General features: G+C 44.1%; 1 long non-coding RNA gene across 1 annotated transcript; it reads right to left on the bottom strand.

The window, feature by feature from the left end:
* Positions 1 to 2,212: 2,212 nt before the first annotated feature.
* On the bottom strand, positions 2,213 to 26,975 carry LOC144753080 (uncharacterized). The gene is made up of 4 exons (XR_013594192.1): positions 26,101 to 26,975; positions 3,148 to 3,222; positions 2,846 to 2,966; positions 2,213 to 2,314 (listed from the first exon to the last, which is right to left on the bottom strand). It is a non-coding gene; the product is annotated as an uncharacterized LOC144753080 (long non-coding RNA).

Genomic DNA, 26,975 nt, shown 5'->3' with positions numbered 1-26,975 from the left:
AATTAGGTATACATAAATTAATACAAAACTGTAAACTAACCCAAATAGCGAGCAAAAATATAACTAACAACCTCAGAATCTACAAATTATCAACAAATAAGCATTTAAAATGAAACACAGTCTTTTTTTTATTCAACAGAAAAGAAAGATCCTGCTCCACATTAGAACATTCCCAATGGAAATCCTGCAAAACCGTGTGAAACATATAAACAGAACATAGATGTAAGTATACAGAATAGAAGTAGTTCAATATTTTTACGCCTAAATAACAAATGTACTAAGTTTACAATAATATATATTTATTCTAATACACTACTTTCAGATACAATGACAGAAGCTGCAAATTATACCACTTCACAGAAAGGGAGGAAGGTACTAAATTACATGGGCTATACTTACAGCCAAGAATGTGCATCAACTGAAAATATAAACTGGAAATGTACTAAATATTATTCTAATACATGCTATCAGAGGGCAACTACAAAAGATGATTGGTTGTAAGAGAGCACAACCAATCCCCTAATGTGACTGAAATAGAATTAAGGGTGATATTGCAGGATATAAGAGAGGCAAGCACTAGCTCCCAGGAACCCACAACCAAAAAGATAAAGGGCCTTATTACAATGCTGGTGGTCGAACTGCCAACAACCCATCGGTGGTGGTCCGACCGCTGACAGGCCTTCGGTCCGGCCGCTGTATCACAATACTGGTGGTCAGATCCACAGCTGTTGTATGCAGCATCGCCGCCTCCTCCAGGAGCTTAAATCCCAAAAGTGTAGCAATTGGAGGAGCATCAAGGAATGGCATCAGTGCCAAGGTAGGCACCGCCATCGGGATTACAATACCACTTTCCAGCAGCCTTTTACACCCGCATGCTTGTCAGCAGTCTCCTGACAGCGGCAAAAGTGGTCGGTGGTCTGACCAACCGCCACCATAATCAGCCCCATAGTACCTAAAGTCCCCGAAAACCTAACAGGCCAACTTCCACCTATCCGCACTTTAAAACGTTTTGTTTCAGTAACTAAAAAAGCCACCATGATACCCCACCTGTCCTTATAAGATACCAACACATATACATACCTGAATATTTAACAATTACACATAATGAGAAATCTTCCTTTTGCATGACAACCTAAATAATGAAAAACAAATACTAATATTCTCTAAAGGAGATAACCTATTAAAACCTAGCCAATGTGAAATGTGGATGATGGATAAGATCTTGAAAATGCATCCAAATCATTAACTCAGATATACACCATAAATGGTGAATATAAAAACACAAACAAATCAGCCCTTACTACGACCTTTTAATCCATATCAAACATAAAACAAATAACTACTACCACCAAGACTAATCATAGACTTTGTGCAAACCATGATTCAAACCTTTCTAAAAATGTACCCAACACAGGATGTTACTATTATTTCAGTCAAAGTATATGCAGACACCTGCAAAAGTGTAGGATATTTTACAAACAGACAATTTGCCTTTGAAATTAAGCACTATTATAGCACTAACCTATGTCCCTGTGACAGAGGTAGCCTACCAAATACAATTATCTGGCTTTCGACTATCATGAAGTTCTTGTTTTCTTTGGCACCCTCTGTCTAGTGACCACAGTCCCTCTAAAGAGTTCCTAAACAAACACTATTGGTCATGAACAATGCAAATTGAGGCCCATAAAGCAACTAGTGTCACTTTGTCAGAGCAATTACTTGATTTTAAGATCACTCGTGTTTTGCAGCAATGTTACCACCGTCCCGTTGTACAGGAAGTTGTATTTTCAATTCAGAGTTGGTTCATTACCTCTTAAATCCTTTACTTGCAAATGGCCGGCACTGGATACTCCATCCTGCCCATGTTGCAATTGTTCGAAGGAAATTACTGCATATGTTTTATTTGTTTGCCCATCCTATATCCAACCATGTTCTACTTGGCTAGCACCTATTTGCAGACAATTGTGCACACACAGTCACTGTACCACCCTTCAGATATTAAGATCTGATCCTCACCCTTTTAGAAAGAAAATGAGAGCAGGCCACACAGCACTCCCAACAATGTCCAATTATTAATTAATCTAGGAAAACCTAGATAAGTGTTCTGAATATAGCAAAACAAAATAATGTATTTTATGTTCATTCACAATCAACAATATGAAGTGTCCATTATTATACAACAAGCTCCAAATTCAGAGATCCAAGCCAAATTGTGTTCTTCCAACTCTTTATTGTGTATCCATAGACATATAAAAAAAAACTTCACAGCTCACACCGCCGACACGTGTTTCATCTCATAGAGACTTTTTCAAGGCTGGAAGCATAGAACAGAACTACAATCAATATGATTTATAAAAAACACTTATTATTTACATCTTTCTGTATTTACACTTTAAAAAAACATATATTATAATGTCTGAGCTTTTCCAGAAAAACCACAAACACAAAATATCAACATTTATAAATATCTTATAGACATACATAAGCACCAATAATGCATTTATCTTAACCTATACCAACATTGTTATTATGAAATTGCCCAATTGATAACGTATAGATATACGCCTGAATCACTTTTACCTATACATAATCAAAACACAGTAAATACAATTCAGGTAGGAGCTGAGTTCTAGTGCTGAGAGAAATATCAGCTAAAGTACACAGATATAAATATATACAAATATGATACTCTACATGTGGAATCACTAGTGAACAAAATTTATACTGGGGGAATTTAGTGTTAATATTTATTTATTCCTATGTCCCTTATACCATTAATACGACATATGAACTCGTGTTGATCCATAAAAAGATCAATTATCACCACATATTTAGGAAGACATACCAAGGATAGTAAATACGTGGACGTGTATTGGGTTCGTATTCCGCCTTTGTAAGTCGACCCGTGTCCATCAACTTGTAACTACTCAGTGACGGTCATGAAGTCGACCACCTAACCAAAGTTCCTACAAATAGACGAAAGACAAAACCATATACTGAGTAGCATGTTCTATAGTTGGCATGAAGATCCTCACACTTTTTCCATCAACACGTATATATCGACCTATAGTGCTGTTCACAGTAATCCTACCGATTGCTGCCTGTTGCAACTAAAAAGCCCTCATCTATAAACGAAACTCCACTCACCTCTCCTAAATGTTCAATCTGTGTGGAGAGTCTTCAGCTAATCGTTGCATTTAATGAACAGCAGTTATAATATGTCTGGAAATAAATATAAATCACAATCAAGTATGCAATTGATAATAATAGTGTAACTATTCAATTATAAAGCTTATATCGGTATCCCTCACCAGAATTTGTAGAGTATATTGAAGCCAAGTCAAGCTACAAGATGTCCCATGCTAAGTATCAGCACAGCAATTGATAAGAAAAAAATCAATAGTATCAGTTCTGTATAAGAAAGAGAAAACACGGCAAAGTGAAAGAAAAAGTTGTTAAGTGTTAGATATTTGTGATTGTGAAGCTCTTGTGAGACTACATACCCTATGCAGTAGCTGTAGCGACAAAATCCATATAAGGCAAATTAACATCAATACATACGATGTCCTACTGTGCTAATAACATTGCATCCCATTAGTATCATTTAACCTGTATTGAAGTTGGGTCAAAGAACACCCTTTATATACAGTCACTTAGTAGCACGGCTCGCGTTCGGGGGAACAAGGATTTTGCACTGCTGTAATCCGAGCCATTGGGCAAGCCTGACCCCCAACGTTCTTGAAGGCTCATGGGGCATTGTACCTAAGACAAAAAGTTACTTGCATATTGGCGTAACTTCAGTCAACCATTAGGAACATTATAGTACTACTTTTCACTTTTCTGTATAATACACTATTTATTAAATACACCTGAGTAAGGTGGGGTGTGGTGCACCCTATCCTGAAGAAGGAGTTGATCTCCAAAACATGTCGACGCACCCCAAGAGGTACTGTGCCTAATATCACACTATTACCTCATCCTGCACCCATTTTTAACAGTACCAACCCGGGGGCTCATTAAATTAATTCTGACCTACCCCACGAGCCAGGTATTTTTTTAAAACATTCACTCACTCACATAACCTCACCACATACTCACACCTAATCCCCACATGCACCACACATAGTATTTATGACTAATTTGAACATTTGAATGTGTAACTATGCTAATACTTCATTACACCTTTAAGGTTTTAAACTTAACCTCTCTCTGTTTTCCCATGTGGAGCCTAATGTGCTTCACATTATTGAAATGTATTGAATGTTTATGCTTAGCCTCAGTTAAAACTAAAGATTCATCAGTGAGCGCTTGTTTGACCCAGAATTTTCACCAAAAAAAGCACAATTCGGAAGCACATGATGGTTTTATCTGAGGCTTAGAAGGTTACGTTTTGTCTCAAAAACCCGGTCTAAATTCCCGAGCTTCCATGGTCCCACACAGAGCAGTGACGGCATTCCAACATTCCTAAAAGCTGTTGCAGTATTCTGTAAGTATAAGTAGGGTTTTGTATTTTTGATTGTGAGTTGTAAAGAGTTGTGGTGTTTGCGGTTTTGATGATTTGTTGTGTTTTGAGTTGCAGTGTCAACTTTGGATTCAGCAGTGCTCTATGTTGTGACTGACAATTGAAGTGCCCTTTTCGCAAATATTGCTTTTACTTATGAAGATTTACGCAGTTACTGCTAAAAGTTGAAGTTTGGTTATCGGATTTGTCGCAATCCATGATCCTGGGATAGATACAGAGTTATATTAAGAGTTTTTTTTTTTTAAATGTTTTTATTTTAAAAGATGGACCAACTACAGTTCAATGCAAATGAATAATAAAGTCAATCGAAGGTATACTTTACATATCTTGGGCTCCATTTCCAACTCTTCTCAGTTCCAACTCCACCACTGGCGACACACAAATCGCTCCTTTGTACTGATTGCATTTGGACCACTTCCTGTCCCATTTCTTCGGGCACCCCCTTACTATAAATACTTCTTTCTCTGCTATCATGCATTTATCCATTTCCCTAATCCATAGGGCTACTTCAGGTGGCTTCACTTCTCCCAATCCCCTAGCAATTTCTCGCTTGAATAGCGTGAATCCCAACGTTACAAATTGTTGTTCCGTTTCTGTCAAGTCCGTCGCCTCCCAGATGTTAAGTAAGCCCAATCGTGGCGTCAGGGTAATGTCTTTTCCCAAGGCAGATTGCATATGTGTTGCAATTCTACCCCATCAGCTGTTTATCACTGGACAATCCCACACCATGTGATAGTATGTGGCCAGTTGCCCGCAGCCCTTGAAGCAATTGTCGTCAGTCCTAGTCCCTATTCATCAAAGCATGCCTTATTTGCAAATATCGGAAGATTTCAGTGGGTGCCAGTTGATAAGTCTTTTGTAACTCCTGAAATCGAAGGATCTTACCCTTCTTAATCATATCTCCTACCGTTGAAATCCCAATCATGTCCCATTTGTCAAATCCCAGATGATGGCAGAGCATACCCAGCCTTTGTGAATGCCACAGCGGCATCATTTTGGTTAGCCTGTCTGCCCAACCGAACCGGGAGTTAACCAATTTCCATATTTGAAGTGTGTGTTTTGTGGGACCTATGAACTGCTTTTTCGTGAACGAGTATAGTGCGCCCGAGGTAGCCAGCTCTATCCATCTGAAACCTATCGAGGGCACATGCCAGGTCATCTGGTGGGGCAAACCTCCATCTATTCACCGTCACCACTTGCGAGGTCCAGTAATACAGACGTATGTCAGGCATACCTCCATCGTACCACCCCTTCATTAATTTTTGAAGCGCTATCCTTGGGGCCCTACCATCCCATAGCAGTGTACGCACCTCTCTGTCTACCGCGGTAAAATAAGCATCCGGAACTCTATGCGGGCAATTTTGTAAAACATATAAGAACCGTGGAAGCGCAAGCATTTTAAAGATGGCAGCACGGCCAATCAGTGACAGTGGGAGGGATCTCCAATGCTGGACATCCGCTCTCAGTCGTGCCAACGCCGGTACTAGGTCGCGACCATAAAAGAGGGCCGGATCAGGCGTAACAAAGATCCCTAGGTATCTAAAGCCATCCTCTACCACCCTCAGGGTACAATCTCTGGGAAGGCGTGGGGTTTGTCCATGCAAGACATACAATACTGACTTGCTCCAGTTAATAGCATAACCTGAATATTTTCCGAAATTGGTAAAGATGTCAAGGACCATAAGAATAGATCGGTAAGGATTTGTCAGGTATAGCACTATATCCTCTGCATAGAGTGATATTCTATCTTCGTAGTCATGTGACCACCTTAGGCCCCTGGTCATGACATCTCTCCTTACCCACGCCGCCAAGGGTTCCAACATCAGAGCAAACAACAACGGCGAAAGAGGGCAGCCCTGCCTGGTGCCTCTACGTAGGGAAAACCGTCTGGATGTGTAGTTATTCACTCTGATTTGTCCCGATATGTCAGTATATAATAACCTCACCCATCACCTGAATTTAGGGCCCAATCCTATTCTCTCCAGGACCTCAAACATATATGGCCATTCAATCGAGTCAAACGCCATGGACGTGTCCAGGGAGAGTATGACTGCGTCTTCTTCTAAATACTGCTGTCGAGCCAGCACATTATTAAGTCGGCGAATATTGAGAGCCGTATTTCATCCATGCATGAAGCCGGATTGGTCCGGGTGCACTAGAGAAGAAATAACTGCTCCCAGCCGCGTAGCAAGCACCTTCGCCAGAATCTTCGCTTCTATATTAATTAATGAAATCGGTCTATAGGAACGGTAATCCTCCACCGGCTTACCAGCCTTGTGTATAACTACGATGCTTGCCAGTCTCTGATCAGGGGGTAGAATGCCCTTTTCCCAACTTTCTTGATACATGCCCCTCAAATGTGGGACCATCTGGGAGGCCATCGCCTTAAGAAATTCTCCCGGAGTACCATTCGGCCCCATTGCCTTACCTGATTTTATTTGGCCTATGGCTTTTCGGATTTCCTCATCTGTGAGGTCTGCCTCCAACGACTCCCTGTCTTCATCTGATAGAGCCAGCACATCGCATTCCGCCAACAATTGACGTGACTCTTCCGCAGTATATATGGCAGAGGGCGAATACACCCCTTCAAAATAGTCAGCAAATGCTTCCGCTATTTCATCTGGGCATGAGAAAACCCCTTTCGTGGGTGTTTGTAATCTGGGGACCCACCTGGAGCATTGCTCCTTTTTCTCCAGCCACGCCAATGTTCTCCCTGCTCTATCGCCCAGTTCGTATAGCCTGTGTTGGGTAGCAGTCTGTTTGGCTAGCATGTGTTCGCGGGCTTTCAATTTATATTCCTCCCTCTTGAGCGTTAGGTCATGCAGAGCCTCTTCCGTTGGCTGGGTTGCATAGTCTGCCTCAAGCCGTTGAAATGCTTCCTCTAGCTGCTTCAATATTTCCCGCCGTTTTGCAACGTATTGCGTTTTCAGCGAGAGGGCATATCCCTTCAAGACCACCTTGTACGCCTCCCAAATCGTTTGTGCCGATTGAACGGATCCCACATTTTCTTCCAGAAAATATCCAGTTTGTACACTCAGCTCCTCTCTGATGTCAGGGATTTTAAGCAGCCATGGATTAATGACTATGGTGTGGCTTTGTTGTCGAGCACCATGTGTGAAGTCAATTCCTACTGGGGAATGATCTGAGAGGCCTCGAGGATACGTCTTGGGAACGTCTGAAATTACTCACCGAGGCTGCGTATGTTAAAAAATAGTCTATCCGGGAGAGACTGCCATGCACACTGGAGAGGTATGTAAAGTCTATAGGGACATCCTGCAATTCCTGCCCTACATCTGAAAGCCCTAACGTCGTCGTGAAGTCCGCCATAAGCTCGTTTGACATCATCTCTTGTCGTCTGGGGTGTCTGTCTGTCAAGTCGTTCATTGTCATGTTATAGTCTCCCCCAATTGTTAGCACCCGGCCTAACTCTGCCAGGGCACCCTTACCCAACGCCGGTGGCAAATAAACTGAGACTATATTACGGCTTTCCCTTACCACTGAGCCTTGACCACTGCAAAACGCCCCACCATGTCAGTCCGTGAGTTAAAAACTATCAAAGGGACATTCTTCTCAACTAGGATACATGTACCTCTGGAGCCAGTAGTGTAATCAACATGTACAAGGAGTTTATAACCCCATCTGTTCAGAGATTTACTTTTATTACCAACTAGGTGAGTCTCCTGCAAGAGCACTAGGTCTGGAGATTGTCGCTTTAGATATTGTTGAACTATACCTCTTTTAATTTTGTCTCCCAGCCCATTGCGACCTTGAAGCGCGAAACCGCCGATTATCAAATAGGCAGTGGGTCCAATCGTGGCAAGCACAATATATTCTAGTAACGTTATCCTCCCCGGGCCACTGGGGAAGTTGCACTAGAGGGCCAGTCAACCTCTCAGTTGAGTGTCACATCCGTTTACCAAGGGCCGTACCCTGGCCCTTTATCAGGCCTCTAGGGCCATCTGCCACATTTACGGATATAGAGGGTTATTGGGTCCCACAGCGGCACAGGCGGGCAGCAAATGCTCAAAATATCTTCCAGAGGGGCGTGGGGGGGGGAGGTACCCCCAAACAAGTGATAAATAATCCAGGGCAAATAGTAGCACAGCCTTCTTTGAGCATATGAGGAAATGGAGGAATCAGGCAGGCCTCTAGGATACTTGCAGCTTGTGTCTAGCAGTAACAGCACCGGGCATCAACTCAGGACTTAAAACCTCCAGTCCCCAGTCTATCAGTGCATCCTGTAGCCAGTGTCTTTTAACAAGGGGGGAGGGAGGGTCGAGGTTGAGCCTGCTCCAACAGCCCATTGTTCCCCACTGCACTCAAGGTCTCTGATCTGGCCTCCAAGGTCTGATCGGGTCCCCACCTCGGCACCCAAAGCATCTGATATGGGCCCAGAAGCCGGGGCCTCAAGTAGGGCTGTCCCCCGGCGCCGTGCTGCCTCCAAGATCCTCCCGCAGTGCAGGGCCCAATAGTTCCTCAGCTGGCCCCCCCTCCTCACTGCACACTCACCGGCGGTCCGCCACCTGCAGGGGGTATATATTGGCACTCGAGGCTGTGCCAACCCGCCCCAACTCCCGTGGCCGCCCCTCTGTCCTCCGCCGTCAGCTTCAGCTAGGCCCCAAAGCCGGGGCCTCGATTTCCGCACAGCCCTTGAGCCATAACCCCCTCTCACCCGGTGGTTCAGGGAAGGGGTCTCCTTGGCGCTCCGGGCCTCTTCCGTCATCTCTCTCGCTCTGCGCTCGGGTCCCGCAGCTGGAGATTGTCAGAGTCGTAAGCAGGGAGCACCGCAGGTGCCAAATCCTCAGAGTCGGCCCGCACCGTGGGCCAATTCCACCATCTTTACTCCTCCAGCACTGAGGACTTCGGCGGCATTTCTTTCAGTCGCGAAGGTGCGGGCCCCTCAAAACATACCCCGCTACTGTGGGGGGTGTATCTGACAACCCTCCATTCAGTTCTGGGCTGTGTACTCGGTTGCATCGGCTGCAGCGCATTCAGGGCGCCGTGGATGGGCGAGAGCTCATTCAGGCAGCAGCCATCTCTCTCGGCTAGCCACGCCCCGAGGTTTGTGTTTTTGATTTGTCTGTTAAAGTTGAATTATTGGATAGTGAAGTGCTATTGGCTTCACCAAGATAGGGACCTATTAAACTTCTATTGTTAGATTGTACTAACTGAGATTGGTGTTTGGCTGATCCTTGAACCTCAGGAGTAGACCATACTGGTCAAGGTGAGTTTCTGCTGGTAGAGAATTCACTTAGTATGTTCGATAGTGCTAGGAAGGTACTATTTCCCATATCCTTAAAGTGATTGCTAAATGTGTTTTCTTAAGTGGCACAGACAAGACTTATTGTTTTATTTATTTTGATATTGTAGTTGTGCAAAGCTAATCGGAGTAGAGTGAGAGCCCCTGTGAGCTGCTGCAGGTTACGTCATTAGGTGCTGCGCTGGGATTCAGCTTGTGTGCTGCACTGGAATTGGCTGTTTCATCATTGGGTGCTGCAATATGAGTAGCCTGTTTAGGGGTGTTTCCCTAGAACTGGATGCTTGTGATGTTGAGCATTACATATGACCAGTTGGGAACTGCAGGTTATTTCAATTTGGAGTTTATACATTTCATGATGTGCTGTGTAAGAAGTAAAGAGGAAATTCTTTAAAGAGACCCCTGCATTATGTGACTAATAGGGTCAGGGTACACACTTGTATTTGGATCAAAGGTTTTTTGTACCCAGGTTTCCCGCCCGTAGGCAGCCGACACACCCATCACCTAACATACCGGGAGCTCCTCACGATCGGTCGTTTTTCGACAGTTACGTTTCCAAAAATATACACACATCTTAGTGACCCTAGCTCCTGGAAAGCCATGGACCATTTCATCTAAAGGTCATTCAAGGACAATAAAAGACGCTATCAAATCAACGCTACGCTTCTTCTTTCAACTCCTTTTGCTTTAGTAGAAGATTCAAGCATTAAGATTTCACTGCAAATACTAATCATAGCAAAAGTCGACATACATCTAATAGCATCAGTTCTTAAGAGTACATCCCGATCAGTTTTTCATCTACGAAGATTTAGATATTTTTCTCATTATAATACGACTGAAGCGTACGCACACACCAGTACCTCTGTTTTTCTGCACCCTAACAGATATCAAGAAATTTCCATCTACGAGCGCTCGCCACCCCCTTTTTGCTGTTTGATCTTATCTCTGCAACACATCAGGTCTCGGTTCAACTCTTCTATTAGCAATAGACAGTCACCTGAAGAAGGCCCAAGAGCCGAAACGCGCGTAGTGCTATCTACCGTATTCCCTTCAACCCAATTGTTTAGTTTACAAGTCTATTGATTATGTTTTTTCAATATGTTTTTAAATTTCAATTGAATGTTATAACTATGTAAATATACAATTTTCATGTGCAATATTAATCACTTTATATACTATATTTAAAATAAAGATATCCCCCAAAAAAAAAGAGAAAGAAAAAAAGAAAAAAACTATATAAATAATCATTAAATGCAAATATAAAATATCAATAAATAAAACAGAATATCCAACTAGTTACTGTCTGAAGTTTCTCAATACAGTTGGACTGTACATGTTCATGACGTTAACCAGTTGATCATACCAAGACATCAAAATATGTGATCATACTGTCATTTGGCTATAGACCTTTTCTAAACTCAAGTTTTTCCCTGTGTATAGCAAGTGAAAGAGTTTTATATAGGGGTCCCCTTTTTCCAAAATATTTGGATCAAATAATGTCATAAGATCGCAGTGAATGAAGGGTGCTTGTAATTTCCCCCACATTGCACATTTGATATATACAAATAATCTATTCCCTAAGGTGGGTGTTGTATGAAATTAATTCCCAGCCAAGATGGACGCAATGCGAGACTTTGAATGTATGGGAGCTCGCTGAACATGCTAAAAAGAAGAAATATAAGATCCAGGCGAACCAAGGACAAAATGGTCCCAGGAGCCTAGGAATTCATACAAACCTAGGAATGCCTGATTATGAGAAAGAATGTATCCTCTATTATTATAAACACGAAGGGCACGCTGGTGGTTGCTTATTTTTCTGCCACACTTGATTCTGTAGCCGCAGCTCTACCTGGATGCCTAATTTGGTAGATACAGCGGTTGTCAGCATCCAGAAGCGTGAGTATCGTCATGGGCTATTCACTTATTACAATGGTTCCACACTAAGTGAAAATGTTGTTGCCCTGCACTTGCACACAACACGTGACAAATAGCAGACTTATCAGATATCAACAAGTGATTGTAGCTGCGGAGAATGCGTCTTTAAAGAGTTACAACACCTTGCCACTTCCAGCGGATGATACAGATGATAATGGGGAAGAGCATGACTGTCTAGATGTTACGGAATTGTGCACCAAGCCAAGATCTGACGTTCGAGACAGCACCTTGGAAAAGCCTGATTTTACTGTGTTTTGGACCACTCCACTCTTGCTTAAGAGATTCACTGGAAAACCAGTTCATGCTGTATGCACCTTAGAAGGAGTAGTAGACGCCTCCTATTTGTGCAAGGTAATGTCTGCACAGGTGACTGAACTGATTGCTCTAACTACATCGTGCTGTGTCTCCAACTGTTTGAGAATCCCATATACACTGTTGGCCTGGGTGAAGCTCACAGAGTTTCACTCCGTGGAATCCACAAAGTTACCGAAAAACTCTGAGATTCCGCGGAGTTTCACGAGCGATGGAGTAATAGTGCATAATGAATGACCAGGTACAATTTCACTGGAAACACTGCGCACTGAGATGAACTGGCAGCAGGGCCGGACTGGGAACCAAAACCGGCCCTGGCAAAGTGCTCGGCCGGCCCCCCTCCTCCCCCTGGGGGAGGGGGGTTGCCACCGAGCTCTTTACCAGGGCCGCTTTTCCGCCGAATTTGTTACAGGGCCGATTTTGCAGCTATGCTGCAAAAACGTCCCTGTAACAAAAAAGGCCCCCTTGGGCCCAAAAACGGCCCCCACCCTTGCGGCCGACCGGGGGATTGCCCGGTGCCCGCTACGGTCAGTCCGGGCCTGACTGGCAGTGCCACTTTCTACCCCGTGCTCCAGCACTGCCCACCTCTCCTTGTTGGCGAGATGGTCTTACTACGCCACCGATGCTAGGGGTAGTAGAGTTTTATGTGGTGCTTTCCCCAATTTCCCCATGAGTGTTGTAATTGACGGTCATCATGTCCTTCACCGTTCTCTTAAAGACTATCTTGCACTCCTGCAGATAGGCTAAGGTGCGAGGGGTCGGGAAGAGCCCTTTATTGACATCTTGTAACGCAGCGGGCAGATGGAGCAGCATGTGACCGTGGAGAGTCATGAGAAGTGGAGTGCAAACGCAGCAGCCAGTGACCAGGGACAAGCTTCTAGCTTGTACATGGACATAATTAAACAGTCCTAGTAAAGACTAGAGTGCCTACTTTCCATGTTAACGCAGTAAGGGGCACATGCATCATTTGAAATTGCATTCGCAAATGGTGCGAATGGCAAAATTCGGACGTTTGCAAATGCAATTCCCATTTTTGGGATACATTAAAATTTTTGTAATTTTCGCAATTTAAGAAATCTCAAAGTTGCGATTTCTTAAATTGCGATTGCATTTAAGGAATCTCAAATTGAGATTCCTTAAATGCAATGCATCAAACTTCAAAAATTTGCGAATTCGCAAATAAGGGGAGCAAATTACCATGAAGTTGACTTTCATGGTAATTTGCGAAAACTTTGAAAAATGCACTAAAGTGCATTTTTCAAAGTTCCATTTTACACACACACATGCCCTTGGGGCATGTGAGTGTGCAAAATATACTTCTAAGCAGATTTCAGGGGTGCAACAGGGTGTCCTTTGGACACCCCTGCACCCTTGAAATTGCATTCTTAATTTGCGAATTTCTAATGGTGAATAGCAAATTAAGAATGTCTTTCCATTCATTCCTATGGGCCTCTAGGCCCATAGGAATGGATGGGGAGGTATTCCTTAATTGCGATTCTCAATTAGAGAATCGCAATTAAGGAATTTTAAGAAATCGCTATTTTTTAAGCGATTTCTTGATGCATTGCAGTTTGCAATTCCTTAATAGCGATTCCTTATTTTTCGCAATTAAGGAATCGCAAAATGCAATATTGATGCATGTGCCCCTAAGAGTGAACGAGTTGCTTCATGCTTCTGGAATAGAAAGAGCCGGCCTCCCACTATTACTGCTGCTTTACAGAGTGCCTTGCCTGCAGGAGAAAGGCATCAGGGTGCACGCCAGATTTATCTTTGTATTCAGTGCTTTCTAGAGGTGCAGATTAACGTCAAAGATGCTGGCTGACAAACCCAAGCAAGTGAGAAACACATGCCTCATTCGCTATAAAAAAAACTGCAAAAAAAAGCTAGAATTGTATTCTCGAACTGTGGCAATTGCCCTCGTTACAGAGTACTAAAGCAGCCAATATTAAGCACAATTATTCACTGTGTTAGGTGCTGAATCCAAGGGTTTCCAAGCGCTGAGTGTACTCCATGGGTAGGAGGCAGACCTGCGGCTCTCCTTTTAAAACTAAGCCATGTCCCATTAAGACCTACAGAGTTGTAGATGGGTGTCACTCATGAAAAAATGAAAAAAAGGGATGCTTGTTAACGACGCCTTTTGAGTGACAGCAGACAAGCAAGAAACTCAAGTTGACTATGGACAATCAGGCGGCTGAGAAGAAACACATCTCCTTTGTTGACAGCTACTTTTTATGTAGCATATGATTCCCATAAGTGCTTATAACCAACAACACACTTTTATACATTATGCACTTAATTTTTAGAAATATAAAAATAGCATCAGGAAATGAAGATTTTTTATTTTGTCATGACTTGTAACGTTTCAGTTTTTACCATTTCACGTGTTTGTGATTTTTATATCTCGTTTTATTTAATTTGCAGTTAAAGCCACTCATTTAATCAGTTTTATCGTCTATTGTTCAGGTGTGCAAAGGGTATTTAGAGCTTGACCTGAAAGGATGGTGTGGCTGTAAGATTCGAATTACATTTCAACCATGACACGTTTTGACTCTAGATGCTAAATGGTTTGAACATGCATTAGATAAGATACCTACTCTGACAGTATATGCAAGTAAGTTTTTAAATGGACATAGTGTTCTTCAGAATAGTCTATGGGCCTTATTATGACTATGGCGGTCTATTAGACATGTTGTGCCCCCCGGTCTGCATGCACCCAAGTTCCTGCAGGAACTGCTTTTGATGTTCCTATAATGGTGGGACCACTAAATAACTGCCTGCCAGAGACTTTAAAAGTAAGTCATACTCTGGTGGGCGTTTTTTAATGGCTTTGGCAGTCTCGGAGTAGGGCGACAGTGTTGCTGCCTGGCTCCTAGAAAACCAAAGTCATAATAAGACCATATATCTGTCGCAGTGGTTTCTCTTCAGCGGTGGTTTGAATGGACTGCTAAGTAGAGGCTTATGGTGACACCCCGTGGTGATAATAAGAGCAGTTCCTTTCCAAGATTTGAACTTCCTATGCTTTATTATTTTATCGAGATAACACTGGAGCACTTTAGTGGTGGGCGCCAGTAAACTCTGCCATGCTGCGGTTGGCAGGGTTTCTGACTTGCTCCAAGTGGAGAGTGGAGTGGCAAAACTCCGCAATCTCCGCTGTCGGAATGGAGTTTACCGCTCACCCCTAGTATACTGATAGTATGAGTTTGACGTGGTCCCAGAGGGACTTCCTTTAGATCCCCTTTATAAATAGAAATTATATTATGGATCTGTTGGATGCACTGCAAATGTGAAATCTGCAGCACACAGAAGTGGATGTGATTTTGTAACTGCAGAAGACTGCTATGCCGACGAAATTGCACGATACTGCACTCTTGAATCTTGCACATTCAATCAAGAAGGCAAATATGACTCTGAAATTTGAGCTTGGAGAGATGGGAGACCAATTCTACCAGATGTTATGTTGTCTCTCATGTAAAGACTATTCCGTCATCCCACCCATATAGGGAGAGACGCTATCATCATTCGCTTTAAGACCTAATGGTACAATCTCAATTTCCATGTAATTGCAGTGAGTTTGTGTCATTGATGGATTATTGTCAGCACTAAAATGCAGGCTTCACACAGGACGATCATGTGGCCCCTGTAACAGGATGCAATTAGATTTTGTGGAGATGACCATTTTAGAGGACTCCACTATATCTTGGTGGTAGTCTGTCTCTTTTCTTGATGTATGGAAGCCTACCCAACCAGGAGGTATGGCAGTCTCACAGTGGCCAGTACTCTGGGAGTTGATTCCTCGTTTTTGCTTTCCGGTTTCTTTCGAGTTAGATGGCAGGTCCCATTCTAAGATCAGGAGACTACTGTGCACAGCAGTACAGGTGGAACAGAGGTTCCCTTGTAGCTTTAGGTCATAGGCATGTGGGATTGTGAAGCAAGTCAACAGGGTGCTGGAATTTAGACTAGCCAATGTGTGTTCATCCACTTCCCTGAAATGGACCAACGCCATTCCACTGGTTCTGATGAGCCTCCAAAGCACTTCTGATTGGACACCTGGACTCTTCCCGACAAGATCCTAATGGAGAGAGTCATGAGGCTTCCAGCCATGCCAGCTACTCCACTTGTGAATATAGAGGATGATATGATTCTTTACTACTGCAAAGGATTGGCTGATGTGGTGTATTCTGTCTCTCACCAGGTTGATTTGGCTACTCTGCCTCCAAGGCAGGAACAGTGCCACAAACTAGTTCCACTGGACAGGGTGCTGTCCAGGAAATCCTGCCTGGATTCTCACTGGCAAGACTCTTTTTTGGTCAGTCTTTTGACAAACACTGCTGTGAAATTTGAGGGCCTCCCAAACTGGATTCATACCTCCCACACCAAGATAGTGAGACAAGCCGGTGAGGAAGTTGTGACAATAACCACTGATTTACCGAGTCAAACTCCAGCACAAAACACATGTTCAGAGGGAGGAGAAGATTACATGCAAGTGTGTCAAAGTCAAACCAAGACCAGTGAGGAGCCTGTGGCTTATGAGTCAAAAGTATCACAGTGAACCATGCAGCTAAACCTGAAGGTCTAAACCTCAGGCCCAAACAAGGGATGTGTATTTTGGCTAGAAAAGTACAGAGACAAGCGAGGTGGCAAAAAAGTGGTGAGAGACTAAGATCAATTGTGTCAGAGGAACGCACCCAGAAAAGATCAGAGGATAAACATAGCCACTTGAACAAAGTGGCCGTGAGAGCGAACAACTAGTAGGCAGAAGATCAAAAAGGCAATGGGACCATTACAGAAGGTACTCAGTCAGCTCCTGGGTGGACTTACTTTGCTGATAGTGGGGCTGATTCTCAGCTCCACAGTGGACTTACTTTGCTGAGAGTGGGCCTGATTCAAAAACACAAAAAACTGAGAATCATCAGAGAATTTTTGAAAAATCCCCATGAATTGTGTTATCCCAGCAAAGATTGATTGATTTTTTATTTTTTATTGATTGAGTTCAAGTGACATCTGTCTACATGGGGATGATGTATGTTTTTTATTCCTTGTGTCCTGTAAAGATGTTAAGCTCTAGTAGAAGAATAGAGTTGTTCTCCTAGTGTGTCCTGCTGTACGAAATAATACTGATGTCGACTGAACCAACAGATTTACATTGAACAAACTGAAAGTTTGCTGATTTGCACAGTAGAACCAACAAGTAGAATTCTGCTTTTTGATTTTGATTTCTCTTATTTCTTTTTGATCTGACTTGAGAGAAAACATGGTGTTGAATACACCTCTCGACAGTCTTCGACACCGTCTGCCACCACACCCTGCGCATACGCCTCCATGACGGAGGGATCTGAGGCAAAGCCCTGGACTGGATCACCTCCTTCCTCACCGGCAGAACGCAGAGAGTCCGCCTCCCCCTTCAGATCAAAAGCCACCACAATCACCTGCGGCGTACCCCAAGGATCATCCCTCTTTAACATCTACATGGCACCGCTCGCCAGCATCGTCCGAGCACACCACCTCAACATCGTCTCATACGCCGACGACACCCAGCTGATCCTATCACTCACCAAGGATCCAGCCACCGCCAAATCCAACCTCCAGGAGGGAATGAAGGCCATTGTGGATGAAGACTATCTGGCTCCACCTCCTCCGCATGGGACGACTCCTGGTGGCCAGCCACACTGGGAGCTGCCCCGACACCAACCAACCACGCAGGCAACATGGGAGTCATCCTGAACTCAACACTCTCCATGGCCCAGCAAGTCAACTCGCTTACCTCCCCCTGCTTCAACACCCTCCGCATGCTCCGCAAGATCTACAGATGGATCCCCACCGATACCAGAAGAACAGTCACCCAAGCACTCATCAACAGCAGGCTGGACTACGGCAACGCCCTCTACGCAGGAACCGAAATCGCAGGGACCGAAATCCGGCGGTGGTATTGCCGTTATCTTACGAAATCATCTAACTATCATTTCTAGGAAAATTTCTAATTTAGGGCCTATAGAGGCACTCTATTTCTCCATTTCAGATGCCTCTGTTGCCATATTCTCAGGTACATTGGTATATTGTCCCCCGAACACCCCACAGCCTGCATTGACCTCGCTTATGGCCGCCATTGGAGATTTGTCTCTCAAGCACCCTTACTTTATGGTATTAGGGGATTTCAACCATCATGTTGATTCACATGACTGTACACGTGCTAAAAATCTTCTAGACTCCATGCAAGGCCTGAATCTGCCCCAATGGGTTAGTGGTCCTACCCATTCTGCAGGACACACCCTTGACTTAATTTTTTCAAACTTTCTTGATCTTAAAGTTCTCCCCTCTATGACTCTTACGTGGTCCAACCACTACCTGAGTCCGTGTGTGGTGTTTACACCCAAGCCGCCTAGGATGGAATCTACTTGCAGAGGACAGGGCAGAAAATGGCATAAGGTCACTTGTACGGCCCTGGAACAAAGGTTTAAGAGTACCATTGATCTACCCGTTGTCGATCTTAATGAAAGTGTATCCACCCTTAATAAAGATCTCTCTGCTGCTATTGAACAAATCGCCCCAATGAAGAATCTTTCCTCTTTAAGATCTAAACTCTCTGCTCCTTGGTTCACATTGAGTCTACGGGAAAACAGAAGCAGATGCAAAAAACTGGAGCGTTCATGGCGCCGTTCGTACGACCCGGCGGCCAAAGCCCTCTATAGATCAGCTCTTAAAGAGTTTCATAAACCCAAACGTACTGTCATGAAACAATATTTTGCGGATACAATTAAAAGAGCAGAAAATTCCACCAAGACCCTTTTCAATATCGTTAAGGAGTTTGCCAACCCTTCTGCTTTGGCCTGTCCTGTTACCCCTAGCCAACTGCTTAGTGAGGGACTGTCTGATTTTTTTATGAGAAAATCATGAATATTACAGCCAACATCCATCAGAACCCCGTAGCAGCAACCCCAACTTATGACACCAGCTGTGTGGAAGTGCTCACCTCATTTAAGCCACTGTCTGAAGATTACGCTTTATCCTTGTTTTTGAAGTGTAAATCGGGCTCCCCGCTTGACCCAGCCCCAGCTCATTTTCTGAATGGCATAGCTCCACTACTGATTAAGCCCCTGCTAGAAATATGGAATTCTTCTTTGCAATCGGGCCTTTTCCCCTCCTTGTGGAAACAGGCACTGTTGTTACCAATTTTAAAAAAAAACAGGTGCTGACCCACTATGCTTCAGCAATTACCGGCCCATTGCACTTCCCCCCAAGCCAGCAAAAGTGTTAGAGAAGGCGGTACAAGAGCAACTGTCCGAATACCTAGAAACTAATCACCTGCTTCATGACACCCAGTCAGGATTCAGGCCTGATTTTAGTACGGAATCAGCCCTGTTGGAAGTGTCTGAATCAATTCGCGAATGTGTGGATAGGGGAGAGGAGGCCTTGTTGGTCCTCCTCGACCTAGCCGCAGCATTTGATACCATCTCGCATGACACTTTACTGAATCGCCTTCATCAGGTGGGCATTGGAGGAATTCCCCTGGCCTGGGTGAAATCTTTCCTGACAAACAGGTATCAACAGGTCTCCCTCGGACCCTTTGTTTCCACAGAGAAACCACAGAGATGGGGGGTTCCGCAGGGATCTGCTCTTAGTCCTCTCTTATTTAATGTGTACCTAATGCCACTGGCGAAGGTGGTTGAATCTTGGGGCGTCAGAGTGATTTTTTACTCTGATGACACTCAGCTTGTGTTTTCTTTTAAAGATCACTCTGAAAGCTCTTTGGCTCACTTTCGCCACTGTCTGGTAAACATCGCCTCCTGGATGTCCGCCAACAATTTAAAATTGAACACTGACAAGACGGAAGTCTTATTTTTTAATCAGAAATCCATTATTCCCTCCAACATTTGGTGGCCATCTCACTTCAACCCCCCCCCCCCCGGTGCCAGTTCAAGTTGCCCGTAATCTGGGCTTTCAATTTGACACAGCTCTTTCCTGCAAGACTCAAATTACTAAGGTTTCTTCATCTTGCTTTAGAAAACTCCGAATGATTAAAAAAATCATTCCTTTTCTGCCTCTTGAGTCCCGCAGAACAGTAGTCCATGCCCTAATCACGTCCCATTTGGACTACTCAAATAGTTTGTATGTTGGAGCCCCTGCGTATCTCATTAACCGTTTGCAAACAGTGCAGAATTCGGCGGCCCGGCTGATTTGTAACATTCCTTATCGCCACTCGATCTCACCTCATCTGGCCAAACTACACTGGTTACCAGTGAGATATCGCATTCAGTTCAAGGCTTTGGTCCTTGCCTTTAGAGCCCTCAATGGCCGCGGCCCAGCATACTTAAGGCATAGAATCAGGCTGACTCATGCAACACGGGATCTTAGATCCAACCATCTTCGCCTAATGTTCTGCCCACGTTTCCGTCTGGCTCGTACAGGTGGTAGGGCTTTTGGCGTGGCCACCTCCAGATTGTGGAATTTACTTCCAGTGGAACTTAGATTCCTGACATCAGAGCCTTTGTTCCGAAGGAAACTTAAGACCTGGTTCTTCTCTCTGATCTAGCTTTGTGGAACTTTTCTGGCCGACCCTCTCTGACCTCACATGTTTTCAGCGCCGGGACACCCCCGTTGAGGATAGCTGTCGCGCTTTACAAACTTCTAAAATAATAATAAAATAATAATAACTACGGCCACACTCCAGAAGAGACTCCAACGCATACCAAGCACCTCCGCAAGCCTCATCTTTGGACTCCCTCGCCACACCCACAACACCACCCACCTGAGAGACCTGCACTGGCTCCCGGTCAACAAGCGGATCACCTTCAAGGGCCTCACCCATGCTCACAAAGCCCTCCACAACGCCGGACCAGCATACCTTAACGAACGACTTTCCTTCTACACCCAGAACCACCAGCTTCTCTCTGCCGACCTCTCACTCGCCACCGTCCCACGCATCTGCCGAACGACAACCGGCAGTAGATCTTTCACCCACCTCGCCGCCAAGACATGGAACACCCTCCCCATCCACTTGCGTCAGACCCAGGACCTGCTGACCTTCAGAAGACATCTCAAGACCTTGCTGTTTGACCAGTAGCTGCTCCCACCCTCCCCTCAGCGCCTTGAGACCCTCAAGGGTGAGTAGCGCGCTTTACAAATGATTGATTAATTGATTGATTGAATACACCAAAAATGTAGAATGATAATAAAAATAGTGGCAATTGCCTTAGTTTTACTAATTATTGTTTTACTAGTGAGTACTAAGTTGGGTATGCTGCACCTGAAACTGCACTTGATTCTCCATGTTTAGAAGAGCAACATAGATTTAACATGAACATTTTACAAAGGGATGGGTCTGAGGAAATTACACCAATAACATATCATTCAAATTATTGCATGAGTATTGTATGGATATGAACTCACACAATTGCTACATCTGCACATACTTACCTGCCTTCGCAACAGCTGGTGTGACATACCAGCACTTACCTGTCCCCTACTCACTGATGTTTAGTATAACTAGGAGTTTGTTTTATCAACAAGGTCGCTGTGAATAATATTTTTCTAACTTTGACTTGCTTTTAGATTATGTGCCTATGCATGAACATTTAAATCTGAATACTGGAGCAGTCTGTGGAAATGATGGGTCTTTATTTAAAGTGTGTGACAGTAATTGATATCCCTAAATGTATTAAAGCTAGAGCTACGTATAAATCGACTAGGCCTTGGAAGGATTTTACTGATGAGTCAGGCAAAAGGAGGAAAGAGATTGGCAGAAGGTCTGGTAGTAATCTTCATTACACCAGAGTATTCATAGTAATTTTGGTAATTCCCTATTTCTCCTTGATGGAGTATCATCAATATTATGTGAATAGGCTCACATGTGTAATGAAGTGTAATTTGCGGAGAAGGGGGAAATTAAGGCAGAAACAATTAATTTAGCGAGTGTGGGGGGACTGCTCACCGGTGCTGTTTGTGTAGTTTTACAATTACCGCTATTTCATTTAATTTTCAAATGGCTGTTTTGATCTAAGAAAATAGTGCTCAATGCAGAATTGTTCTTCTCGTGCAATTCTGTAGAATCTGTGGAATTGTTAGGAAATTCCATGTAATTACACTGCACTAAATTTACGCGAGTTAAGCCACCCCTAATTGAGAGGAAATCAAGGAGAGAAGCAAAGATGGATTGGGAGAAGGAAGAGAAAAAGATTAAAGAAGCAGGAATACATCCAAAGTAAAATTTGGATTTGCATTGTGAGAAAGTTTAGTTTCAGGCGACAAAGGGAACAGGTTAAAAACCTCAGATTGTAGGTTGGAGTAAATGTGTACAGATATTAGAGCAAGGGTCTCCAATCAATGGTATGTGAGCTACTGGTAGTTCGTCAGCTCCCTGAGGTAGCTCTTGGAAGGGTAGTCCAGCCCAGTAGGTCATGGAAAGGGTCTGAGCACATTGAAGGGGGTAGGTAGTGAAGCTCATTTTCATACCCTGGCAGTAGCAGGCAGGCAAGCAAATGGCATATATCCACACTAACAGATAAGCACACACTATGACAGCCCTTGGTAGTGGAACAGCCTGCAGCCTGCATGACCATCTATCTTTGATCTCAGTCTTGTAAAGTTGTATGGAGTCTGGTCATGTTGCAGGCCTCTTTTTATTAATCACACTGTGCAAATGAATACACGGCAATGAAAGAATAACAGTAGTAAGACAGGAGTGTAATGCAGGCACCCAAAGCCACTGTGGTGCAGGGGGACCCCCAACCCTTCCAAGTTCAATGAATGAATGAATATCTGTGAGATATGGGAGACTCAGTGGTGCCTCATCACATTCTGGAGGAGGACCCCATAATTTAGCATTTTCCTCTGTAGTAAAAGTAGAAGGAAGAGTAGAATGGCTTGAGTGTGTGCCTACAGGGGTGGTCAATATCGATAATCGTATAAGAACTGGAATCTTATTGGAGGTGGTCATATTGTAACAGTAATAATATTCATGAGTAGCTAAAGGTGATATTCACTGATTAGAAGTAGCTTCTATCATAGACCAGGTTGGAGAGCCCAGGATGAAAGGTTATGTGTAACCAAATATTTTCAGGAAAAGATCTTGTTTTTCCTGGTGTTTATTATAAATGTGGGACAAACTCTTGTTTTCAACGTCCTGTGAACTGGATTGGCAGTTGCTATGGAGATTTAGGGCCGGATTATGAGTTTGGCGGTCCAACTGAAAGACTGCTGTTGTGGTGGTCAGGAGAACGCCACCAAGCCAGCGGCATCCCAAATTCTGTATTCTGATTACACCGCCGAGCTGGCCGTGTTGTGTCGGAGGTGCCAAAGCGGCGGTCTGCTTTGGCTCATAGAGAGCCTATTACATACGCCACTGCCTTGCAGTGCCACGTGCAGGTCATGTGCACTGTGCACCATGTCGTGCATGACACACATTGCATGTACAACAGTGCAATAAGAGGGGCGCACATTATGTGCTGCCATGTATTTTTTACCCAATTAGCAAAATTGCCCTGGGGGCATGTTTGGGGCCGCTTCCCTGCCTTTCCACCAAGCTTTTCATGGCAGGGACCTTGCCATGAAAAGGTCTGCGGAAAGGCAGGTTGTGATTGGGACGACAGTGCCAGCATCATCACCAGCCACTTTCCCCACCACTGCAGCCGCGGGATCCAGATCCTTATGGCGATGGTATGACCACCATAGTCATAATCAGGTGGTTGGACCACCACCGCCGTACTCATGATCAGGCCTTTAGTGTTTCCTAAGGTGTATCAGGCAGATGAGCTAGATGGTAAAGGACTAGTAACTCATGGAGGACCTGTATGTAGTGCTTCAAAAGTAGTAGGTGATATTTTTGGTGCTATGATTTCTTCTGTAGGTATAGTTTTGAACAAGTGAAGATTAGACAGCTGTCTACTTTGGGGGATTGCCTTGCTTCTAACACTGCTGGTTTTTTAAATGCTATTAAGACTAAGCTTATAGCAAAATTGGCAATGTTTTTTGTAAGAACATGTCTCCATTTGCATGGTTCCCCCAGAGGCTAGTATAGATGCTGCTGGTTTTTCAACTCTGAAATGGCACTGAGACCTGCTAACGAGACCTCAATTCCCGTGCCCTGACATTAAAACTGTATCCTGACTTAAACCTATAAATTACAGAGACACCCTAGGGATTGCAGCGCCGGCTCTGCCACAATGGGTGTGAAATAGATAAAACATGGATCCCAGCCTCTCACTGGACACTGGAAGAGCAGTTTTAAACTGCTTACTTTGACTTTGCCATTTAAAGCAATGGCAAAGCCGAATCTTTCCTTTTAATCTTTGTAAGTCACCCCTAAGGTAGGCCTAACGGGCCCTAAGGCACGGAGCTATATATTAGACAGTGGAACAGGTACTTTTTCATGCTCCAACAGTAAAAATGGTAATTTCTACTATGGAAAAAGCTAGTAGCCCCATTGGCGAGTGCAGAGTTACAAGCTGAAGGCTCAGCTTTACTAGTTTCTTACTGGGGCTGCTGAAGTTGATGCTGTAAGTTATCTATCAACTCACTGCATAAAACCTGACTTGATGCTCCAATCTCAGAATTAATGTAACTTTTTGCAGTATGCAACGTTTATAAAATTGCCACTGTGTCGCCCTAAACCCACCTGCCCAGCCTAGGTTGCGCCTGGGGTTTGTTTCTGATACAGCTTTCTGCCCTTCTGAGGAGATGTACAAACAATTCGCAGGAAAAGGCACAATAGTAGCCTGCGTGAGGGAGAAGAGTTACTTCTCACTGGCATGAAGCCACATGGGTGTAAGCCCAAAAGGTGAGCTTTCAAGGAGAAACCGCCTTTAAAGAGCAAATGGTTAACACTTGGGAGAGGGGCTGCTCTCTTTTTTAGGTAGACTGGCAGGCACTCGGAAAGGAGGGGAGAAACTAGTTGTCAAACTGATTGTTCAGGGGCGTGCAGCCTCTTTGGTAGCCGCACCTCTGGGTTGGGCTAGGGAGCTATGCACACCGAGGGAGGGGCTCTGCCATTTTAAGTGTGGGCAGAATAGAGAATTCTGAGATAGCCAAATGCCACACTTTGCAGGAAGTGGTCATCAGGAGGAAGGGAACCTAGTAGCCCATTGGCTACTGACCTCATCCACCCTGAAGAACTTTTCTAGGCATAAGAAGGGTCTCATGGTACTCAGAACTGAGGTATTGTGGAAATGTAGAAGAGGACCGAAAAAGGACTGCCATGCTGCACCAAGGACCCGACAAAGAGAGGCTGCACTGATGTGGATTGCACCTTCTGAACCTAGTGGCTAGCCAAGGGGAAGGGACTGTGTCTGTTGTGTCCTTCTCATGGACAAGTCGTCTCCAGAGCCGAGCCAAAGCAAGAGACCTCAAGGGTCAGTTGGATGAACTCCTATTCTGAGCACAGGGTCACACCAGCTGAAGAAGCCTGCTGGGGGAGCTGGTAGCCCTAATCTTCCTAAGATGCTTCCTTAATACAGATTTTTGTGTTGTCCTCATTTGCCTCTTAACACCATTCCACTTCCTTAAATGGGGTATCCTGCCCTTCTTTGCTGGAAAGAAGAAGATTTTTGGGTGGTTTCACACTTTGCCGCCCTCGGTTATAGCCTCCCTCTTCTTCAATTTCACTCTTTGTCCCTCCACTCTCTCCCATTTATTTAGAGAAGAGACGAAGAAGAATCAAAAGTGCTAGACAAGTCAGGGTAGGCTTAATCATTGGACACCTGGGGGCATATTAGCAAGAACCTCGTTAAAATTATCGCTGTTGTAGCGGCAGTAAACTGCCTCTAAAACGGCGATAATGGGTTTGCTATTATGCGTTATAGAATTCCAATAGAAGCCCAGGTTAGATGTGCAGGACATGTTGTTGCTCACACCAAATAATCATGGGAAGCCAGAAATCATGCTTTCTAAACCCTGACATGTCCAGACTGGCTATATGCTTCACAGAAAGTATCCCGTCATCAAATCTAGGAGGAGCCGAGGTCACCCATTGCTTACATATCTCTCTACGCGCCAATGGTATGTAGTAGAACATCAACCTTGCCTGGTTCTTTGTACTTTTTACCAGAGAGTCTACACATCCAAAGATAACAAGCAAGATGCTTACCTTGATGTTGATCTCCAACATACTAGACAGAGCCTTACACACATCCTTCCAGAATGTCTGGCTCTCTGGGCAATCCACAAACGTGTGTTCATCGTCCTCCCTCTTGCTACCAAATTTCGGGCATGCTACTTCTCCTTTCCCAAACTTCGATAATCTCTGTGGGGTCCAGTAGGCTCTGTGAATGGTGAAAAAATGATTTCTCCTCAGGTATGGTGGTTTGGCTATGTTGGCAACATAGACATAGATACACGCAATTGATGTTCTAGAAATGTCTCCGACAATCATCTTCCCCACAATTCCATTGGCAGAGTAAAGGCTCCAACCTCCAGTTCAACCATCGACCAGTAGATAACCCCAAGTTTATTCTTGACTACTGTCCCTAGCATGGTACGGTATTTAAGCTAGTTTCGTTCCCCATTGTTGTACCAGAAGCTTGATACCAACTCTGAATTTGTAGGTATTTGAATCTGGATACCCTATAATATGATCCTATCTGGGACTCTCCTGGTTCCCCAGAATGGACAAAAGACGCTCTGGCTGTGCCATTACTAGAGGCAGGTTTTGTACTCTAGGAGGATATAATCCAGGATGGACTCCTTAACTCGGAGTGCTAGTTTATCCGTCAGACATTCTGGGGTTCCCAGGGAATCCCAGATTGGTGCATACTTGCTGTAATATGACCCTTTAGTGGCTCTCCTAATCTGTGCCCAATTGTAAACCATGGCTTGGAGCACATTTAAACTTACTTTTTTGTAGAACTTTGTGTCCCCAAACTTGTACAAAAAGTGAGATTCATCCCCCTTTACATCTTTGAGCATTGCTTCATATAAGCTCCCACTCGCTATTGATTTTTAGGTCGAGTAATTTTAATTACT

The sequence above is a fragment of the Lissotriton helveticus genome, chromosome 5_1, assembly GCF_964261635.1.
Source record: "Lissotriton helveticus chromosome 5_1, aLisHel1.1, whole genome shotgun sequence".
Lineage (NCBI taxonomy): Eukaryota > Metazoa > Chordata > Amphibia > Caudata > Salamandridae > Lissotriton > Lissotriton helveticus.
This window is presented reverse-complemented; position numbering and strand designations above follow the sequence as displayed.